Here is an 8,630-nt window from a genome sequence, read left to right as displayed (position 1 = left end):
ACCTCCTCAAATGTGTTGAAATGGTCCCAAACTGCTGAGGTGCACTTGCATTTCTTCTTCGAACTTGCAACACTTGCACTAGCACTTCCGCTTGCCTCTCCTCCACGCCCACCACCATTACGTCCACAACCACTAGTACGTCCACCAAGGCTCGGATTTGCAGTTTCCTCAGCAACTCTTTCTGTAGTTTGTGATTCCTGCGCTTGAAAAACATTAAGAAATTGCCCTTCTTCGATGTTGCATTGGGCATCAATGGGAATATCACCACCATAACCGAAAGAAGCCATTATGAAAAATAAGAGAGATTGAGAGCACTTTGAGAGAGATTAAGAGAGATTGAGAGAGATTTAAGCGAGATTAAGAGAGATTTGAGAGAGATTAAGAGAGATTTAAGAGAGATTGAGAGAAATTAAGAGAGAATAAGAGTTTTTGGGTGAGGAAAATGGTTGGGGGAGGAGGGTATTTATAGGAAATTTTTTGGCTTGAAAAAAAAAATTTTTCCCCTAAAAATTTGGTTCCAACGGCTATGTGAAATTCGGGCTTTCGGTCAGGTTCAGGCAAAAATCGGGCAACGGTCTTAAAAATAGCCATTGGGGTTTGAAAATTCAGGCGGCGTTCGGGTCGGGCAAAAAGAGCCGTTAGGGTTCAAAATTCGGGCAGATATTTAGGCTAACGGTCAAAAAAATTCGGGCATATCGGGCAACGGGCAAAATCGGGCTAACGGTCACAAAAATTCAGGCAAATTCGGGCAGCTAGCGGGCGGCGAGGTCGACTCCTCCACCGGTGGCGGGCAGTCGAAATGGATTTTTTTCGGGCTGCGTGAGCCCGTGCCCGGCCAAAAAGGTCAGACGGGCGGCGAATGGCGCCTGCCCGCCGTGCCCAAAAATTTTCGGGCATTGGGCATGCCCGCCGCCCGAAAGTTCAGCACTAATTGTAATAAAACTCAAATTTTAAATTCAAATCGGTAAAATGAATTAGGCTATAAACTCTGAGGAACTGAAGGGTCTGGTTTGAAGGGAATGAATTTAGCACCAGCGAGAGACATTCCAAAAGCAGGTTTTTCTCTGCCGCACTCCTCCTTTCATTGGCTTTAATTTATCTGTGAGTTAAATTCATCGAAAGTCTCTTGATTCTAATTTTGATTTTAGAATTATGATTTATGATTTTAGGTCTAAATTGTGGTTCTGAAACTAAAATCAGAATCAGAGGTTTAAATCACCTAAAATCAAAAGGAGTGGTTTTAGAAACATGGGTGATTCTGGTTTAAAACATCACATCAGGATTCAAACTTTGAATCAAAATCATCTAAACTAAACACTGCTCTGGGTGAGTCAAATCAGAACCACTTTTCTTTTTTGTAAACAAACACTGGTTTGAACCAGAATCATGGTTATAGAATCTAGAACACTTATACCAAACATGCTCTAAACTTTTTTACTCTTTTTTTTTCTTTTTACAATTAGTCTATGTACTCAAGAGTATACTAACTTAGGTGACGGTTGGTAACTAGGTTCAGAACTATGATTAATGATTTCGATTTTGAAATTTAAATTTTTTGTGAAAGAAAACACTATAGGAGAACCACGAACCATAATCCTAAACTAGACAGAACCCTTAAAACAAACGTCACCTTACACTTTAAAATCTTTGAATGTTTCAAATTTAATCCCTCAATTAAATATTGGGTTAAATTTTAAATGAAAAAAGTTAACATATTAATAGTTAAGTTGTAATAAATGAGTAAATTCACTTCCCCACCATTTATTGCAAAAAAGTACATTAAAAATACAATTCATTTCAAAAAATTAAAAAAAAATCTAAACAACCTGTCCAATTATATCTCAATACATTTTCAATTCCCATCCTTAAAATCTTCTCTCTTTTAGGTGACGTTTGGTTCATGGGTTCAAAACCATAGTTCATAATTCTGATTTTTGAAATTTAAATTTTTTGGTTGAGAAAAACACTATAGTAGAACCAAGAATCACAATCTTAAACCAGACATAACCCTTGAAACAAACGTCACTTTAATGTTTTATGAATAGGACAAGCCCTAGCCGTCAGAGTTCTAGAGAGATAAAGTTATAGAGAGACACTCTGCAATAAGCTTAGATGATGGGTTCTCTCAAGTCGGTGGCTCGAATATTCGTCGATTGTCGGCCTCCAAAGTTCATCAGAGAGATCGCAGAGGTTACCGGCATCAGGTTCGTGCCGACGGAAGTGTGGATAGTCACCAAAATAGAGTTGTTCAAAGGGAAGTAGTTTCTGGTCTTCTATCTTAAATCTAGGACGCGTTCGCCTTGGGATTCTGTTGAAACTCTAGGAACTAGATCGTGGAAGGGAGACGATGAAGGTGGTCCAGCACATGTGGTAGTCCCCACTCGTTGGCAGTGGCACGTGGGACCCACGCGCCGTCGTGCTTTCGGTGTTTTTGGAGCTGTTCTCCGACGCCACTCCTACCGTGTTTCACACACCTCCGGCGTTGAGGAGCTTGATTTTGTTAGTTTGATTTCTCGGAATCTTTATAGAGTTTTTTTTTTTGTTTCTTTGTTTTATGTTTTTATTTGTGTTGTAATAATGGTGATGGTGTCCCTATCTACCAGCGTTAAGTCTTGGCTAGAGGGTGGTCTCCTCACCGCTCTAAATCTTATTTATGTAGTCCATTTTAGGACTGAGATGTGGTTCATCTGGAGTCATTTGAAGTGGTTGAACCCTATCATAGTGCCACTAGTTTGAGGAGTTCTCTCTGTTATTGGGTAAGAAGTGCGTTTGTATTATTTAGTCATGTGAGTAGCACCCGATTTTTAACTCTGGTTTTATCCTGTATTTTAACTCTTTAATGACTTTTTGTTAAAGTTATGCTATTGTCTTAAAAAAAATAAAAAAAATAAAAAAAAAACTTCTCTCTTTTGTGCTTATTCCCTTGTTTGTTGTAGGAAAGTAAGAACGTGATCTGATTTTCTCAAATAACACACATTAACATATTCAAAAAATTTACCATGTATGTATAAACATAAAATATCTTTATACATTTATTATGTATACATATTGTAAATATATATAGATATAATTCATATAAGTTAAAATTGAATATATTGGTGGAAAAGTTAAGATTTTTTTTCCATGAAACATTTTTTTTTAAATAAAACCATGATTATGGACAGGTTATTTAATTTTTTTCATTATTGATGAATTCAGATGTGTGAACTTTTTATGAATTGCTTGGGCTTTTAATGTACCCTTTTCTAAGAAATGGTGAGAAAAGGTATTTACTAATTTATTTATAACTTAATTTCCATCCAATATTTAACGGAATATTAACCGAGGGATTAAATTTGAGACATTTAAAGAGTTTAAGATTTAAGTTGGTACAATTTTTAGTACATAAACTAATTATAAAAAGAGAAAAATATTCGGAGACATTTGATGGGTTTAACTCTTTATTCATATACTCAAGGTTGAAATATAAGTATTATAACAACTACAAGCAAAGGTGAAAATATAGGTATCTGAATTTTGGAAAAAATATATCTATGAAATCTGTGAAAATATAGGAAAAAATGGAATTGTTTATATTTGTTTTAAAATTTAATATTGCTTTTTAATATTTTAAAATATGATACAACATTGAAAAATGTGTATAACTATAAAACAAGTCTTACATAATAGATGATTGAAACAAAATAAAGTCCAACAAAATGGGGATAATTAGCAAATATACAAGTGTAACAAGAAAACAAGATTTCATATGATTGCAGAAATATTGAAACAACGATGTGTCAATCTACAAAGTCTACAAGTGTATAAGAATAACTTTTTAGTATTAAAGGGGATAATTAGCAAATATATATGCCACCATACAAAGTCTATAAGAATAACTTTTCAGTATTTTAGGAGGTCGGCGGGATATAGTACTGCATATTTTCAGTATAACAAGAAAACAAGGATATGCTAATCTACAAATATATAATAAGAACTTTTCAACATTACAATACTGCATTTTTTAAACAACAAAAGGGAACAACGATATGCGAATCTATAAATTTGTATAAGAAAAACGTTTCAGTTTTTAAAGGGAATAAGCAGCAAATATGCAGCGTGCACGGGTATATATGGAGAGTTTCATCCTTCAAGCAATCAGCCAGTCACACGCTCACAGGGCACTGCAAGTAGTAGAATTAGTCACACACACATTTTTGTAAAACAATATCAAAATCTCAGAAGCGATCGAAAAGCCAGTGGCTGGGCTTACTCACATATTGAAATGACAAGAAAAACGAGCTTGTCGATGTTGATAATGGTTGTTCAATCCATGTATGATTGCGGTTCTGAGAGCTTGGAACTTGGACCTATTAGACCGGTAAGTAAAGAGCAATGTGACTTCAATTCATAGTAGATAACTAGCATATTGCAAGAAGTATGCTCATTAGCAAACTACTATATATATATATATGTATGTGTGTGTATATTCAGCTTTATATTTCAAGGAAGAAACGTTATCATTTAATAAGCAGATCTATGAATTTATTCCCACAAAACAGAACAAAAATGCTTTTTTTTTTTTTTTAAATAACTCATAAGAAGCTGGAGAAAATAAACTTTGATGCTGAACTCTGAGGGAAGTTAAATATACTTGCATTGAGGGAATTTAAATATACTTGCATTTGAAGAATACGAGTTTTCTTTCTATATATCCAAAAGAGCAGTGTTTCAAGTAAATAAAATTAGTTGCAGAGAATGCATGTTAAAATGAAATAGACCTGATCTTAAATAAGCCTGGAGTAACATATAATTAACATAAAAATTTAGAATAAACGAGCTGGAACTGATTTTAGTTTATTGAGTTTTTTATCCACTACTCATGGTGAACTAACATGCTAACAAACTATTGTTGCTTACTCTAAGAGAAAATTGAAAAATACCTTGACATTTCGCAAACTAAGTGAACGCAGCCTTCTTCACTCTAAGGTCCGTTTTTCGGTCGGTGTTACAAAGAGTGTTATAACACTAATTGTAACACTGATGACAGATACTTACAGATAGATATTTTTTTTTGTGATTCAGCAGCAGCAAATTATAAGTGCAGAAAGATTAACAAAAACATAAATGACACAAGGAATTGATATCGCAGTTCGGTGCGCACACTTACATCTATGGAGCCATACTCAGACAGTGAACAATCCACTAAGATAAAGAGATTACAAATACCAATCGGTCTTATACACTCAAATACTCCCTCCTTGATGTTGTCGCCGCTGTGGAGAATCCTCTTGGTGGCCTTGTTTAGTAAGCATCACTCGTCTTTAAAACTTTCTCCCGAAAGCAATATGTTCTTCTCCCGAAGAACCACATTTTATTTTTTTCACTCAAAGAGCATCAAAGCAACCTTTTGCTGCAGAATATTTCATTCAAAAAGCACTACATCACGTTCATGGCTGCACACTAATTATATACAACCCAAATTGGTCAACAGATCCATCTGATCTCCCACCAAATCACCCTAAATAAAGTAACTTCTTCTCAACGGATTCTTTCAAAATAGCCTCATCAAAAGCCACCAAAAGTCAAACCAATTAGCTCCATGACTGATTTTCTTTGATTTCCTTCTATGGTGGAAAATCATTCCAAATCCGGTGCAAACATCCTGAAATAGAGTTTCCACCACAAACGCCAAAAATGAACTTGACCCTGTTTTTGAATTTTGTACAACCCAACTCCAAAACATGCCAACTAATAAAATCCTAATAATCTGCCCCTTTGACATTTTTCAGCAAAACTAACACAAGTTCCTATTTTCAATAAAAATTCAAAAACTTACAAAAACTAGACAAATAAAAAAAGTACAATGTTCTCCCCTTTTTGACAAAAATAAGCCAAAGCAAAAAATAAAAAAAAATTCTTCTAGAAACTGTTATTGCAGAAAATGTTGCAACATCTGATGGAACATGATTAACGCCCAAAAGTGATGTTCACAAGCAGTCAATTGTAGTACAGAAGGGCGGTCATATCCACAGAGAGATAACAAAATAACAAGAAAGGTTAGCAGAATAAAAACGTTAGAGAAAAATAAATAACAAGTAAACTAATGACAAAGAAGAGTTTTTAAGACTTTGTTGCAAATAAAAAGGAGATAAGATTTGTGTGAAAGAAATTCAATAGTAAAAACGGTAAGGGTCGAGAATCCCTAATATTTTGTTCACCAATTCAAGTTTTGATTCACAAAATAAAAGAATCGAATAAATTAAATCTCTATGTTGACTCCGAAAATATTATTATTACAAGTTATCCAAAATCGACAATATATCAATTTGACAATATTACAGTAAAAGATAATTTACAAAATAATTTAAATAACAACACAATGCGTGACAAAATTACATAAGAAAAGCATGACTGGACTTATATAAAACACACAATATTTTGAAAAGTAATAGAAAGATATATGAGATTTAATTCATTCAGATATTGAAATTTACAGCACAAGGAATCAAAAGCCCGAATTGGGTCACTAATAAAAGTTCATCTCAAACCTCACCAAGAGAATTCTAGCCTAGCTTGCAAAACATTCTCACAAGTTCTAAAGAGAAAATATGAGAATGATAGCAAGACGACAGAAAACTGAATATTAAAAACTTACAAAAACCTTAGGCTAACCCTATTATTTATAGTGTTTAGAGGTTGCCTGACAAATAAGGAAACAAACAATAAAAATAGAAAATTACAAAAGAAAAGGAAATAAAATAAAATTACACATAAAATAGGAGAAATCAACTTATGATTTAGGGAAGAAATCTGGCAACTCGCGGAGAAGAAATTCAGATGCAGCACCTTATCTGGACACGTGTCAAAGCTCAGTTGGAGGAAAGGATAGAGTTGCCACGTGTCGCGTGCGGAGTGGAAGAAGTGTGCTAGCGGTTGGAGACAGCTGGGATCCACGGTTGACAGCTGGCGAGTATTCATTGGGAAATCAGGCTGGCATAGCAGACACGGGACCCACGCGGGAGAAAGTTGGGACGCGCATTGATTGCTGCGTGGAAGGAACGCACGCTCTGAGGTGTGGCGTGCTAGTGACGCGCGAGGCGCGAGATGGCGGGAAGAAACGGGCGCGGATTTTTGCGCTGACTGGTGGGGCCCACAGCGCTGATGTTGGCTCGGCTAAGCTGATTGGCTTGTGTGGCTCGGCTGAAAGGCTTGGCTCAGAGTGGTTGAAAACACGGTTTTCATGGCTTATTTTTGTGTAGCTTTTTACACTGATTTTTATCTGCAAATAATTAAGCAACAACTAGACAAATTTCAATGAAAAATATTCTGAATAAAAATATTGGAATTGTTTAATTAAAGCTTAAATATTTTAATATTATATAAATCAAAAGTAATATTTAGGGTGCATTTTCATGCACTAATCACAACCCCCAACCAGCTTATTGCTAGTCTAGCAATCCAAGCGCAAGAGAAATCATGTCACAAAGAAAACCTGAGTATTTCAAACAAACTGTCAGTAAGAAGTCAAAAGATACTATCAAGATTATTTCAGTCATAACTCTAGAGTCGTGTGTGTGTGCTCCAAACCATAACCTTCTTACCACTGACCATAACACATACAACTTTGAAAAATTCACCAAGTAGAAGTCTCAATACCATTAATCTCACAGGTGTCAGAAATATTTGAGTGCAAAGGTTTTCTCTCATGGAGTTAGAAATGGAACAATCAACCCTCAATGTGAGGAAGGTAAAATTTAGGACAAACAGTCAAACGAACATTGACCAAAAGATAGGTTAATAAACTACTAGAACATTCCACCATTCTTACCATAAACTTACTTTTGGGATTTCATTCAGGTCAAACAGAAATTTACAGAAATGAACAAAGAGCCAAAAAAATGCATAGGAAAATAAATTACTCTTTTTTTTCTTCTTTTTCTATTTTTTTCTTTTTTTTGGCAAGAAATTGTTGGGAATGGTGTCCTAGAAGCATGAGATGTAATAGGATATTTATTATTTATTTAATAAAAGAGTTTATTCATTATTTTATGTGCATATATTTATGAATATTTTATGAATATCAAATGAAAATTCTGTGATTATTTATGTGACCTTAAACGTTGTATATAAGTGTTATATGCGAGAGGATAATGTTTAAGGATAATAATAAAAAATGGTGTTCATAATGAATTTAATTAAAGTTCAGAATCTTTAATTAAAACATTATTAATACATGTCATTCCCATTTAGAATGGAACGATGTTATTCACACTGTTAATATGGCGAGATATTGAATGAGTGTATTTCACATAATGAGATTATGTGGAACAAGGACACAGACACAATATGAATTTCTAATAATTTTCGTTAAGTATAGAAATTCTAATTGAGTCTATTGATGATCATATATAGAATGATCTTAATCCTGAGTTTTTAACAGACTCCTATATATGGATTTGTGTCTTTTGATTTACTCGGTACGGATTCTGAGATCCTGAATCCTATTCCTTGTATTTTGGAGACATTATGAACTAGGTAGCCGGGAATGTTATTATACGAGATGGAATCCATTCCTTCTTGAGATAGAAGTAGATAAATAATTCTCTTGAGGGTTGATTCGGTACTTAAACCAGTAGGAGCTCCGATTC

The sequence above is a fragment of the Morus notabilis genome, unplaced genomic scaffold, assembly GCF_000414095.1.
Source record: "Morus notabilis unplaced genomic scaffold, ASM41409v2 Scaffold78, whole genome shotgun sequence".
NCBI classification, from domain to species: Eukaryota; Viridiplantae; Streptophyta; class Magnoliopsida; order Rosales; family Moraceae; genus Morus; species Morus notabilis.
This window is presented reverse-complemented; position numbering follows the sequence as displayed.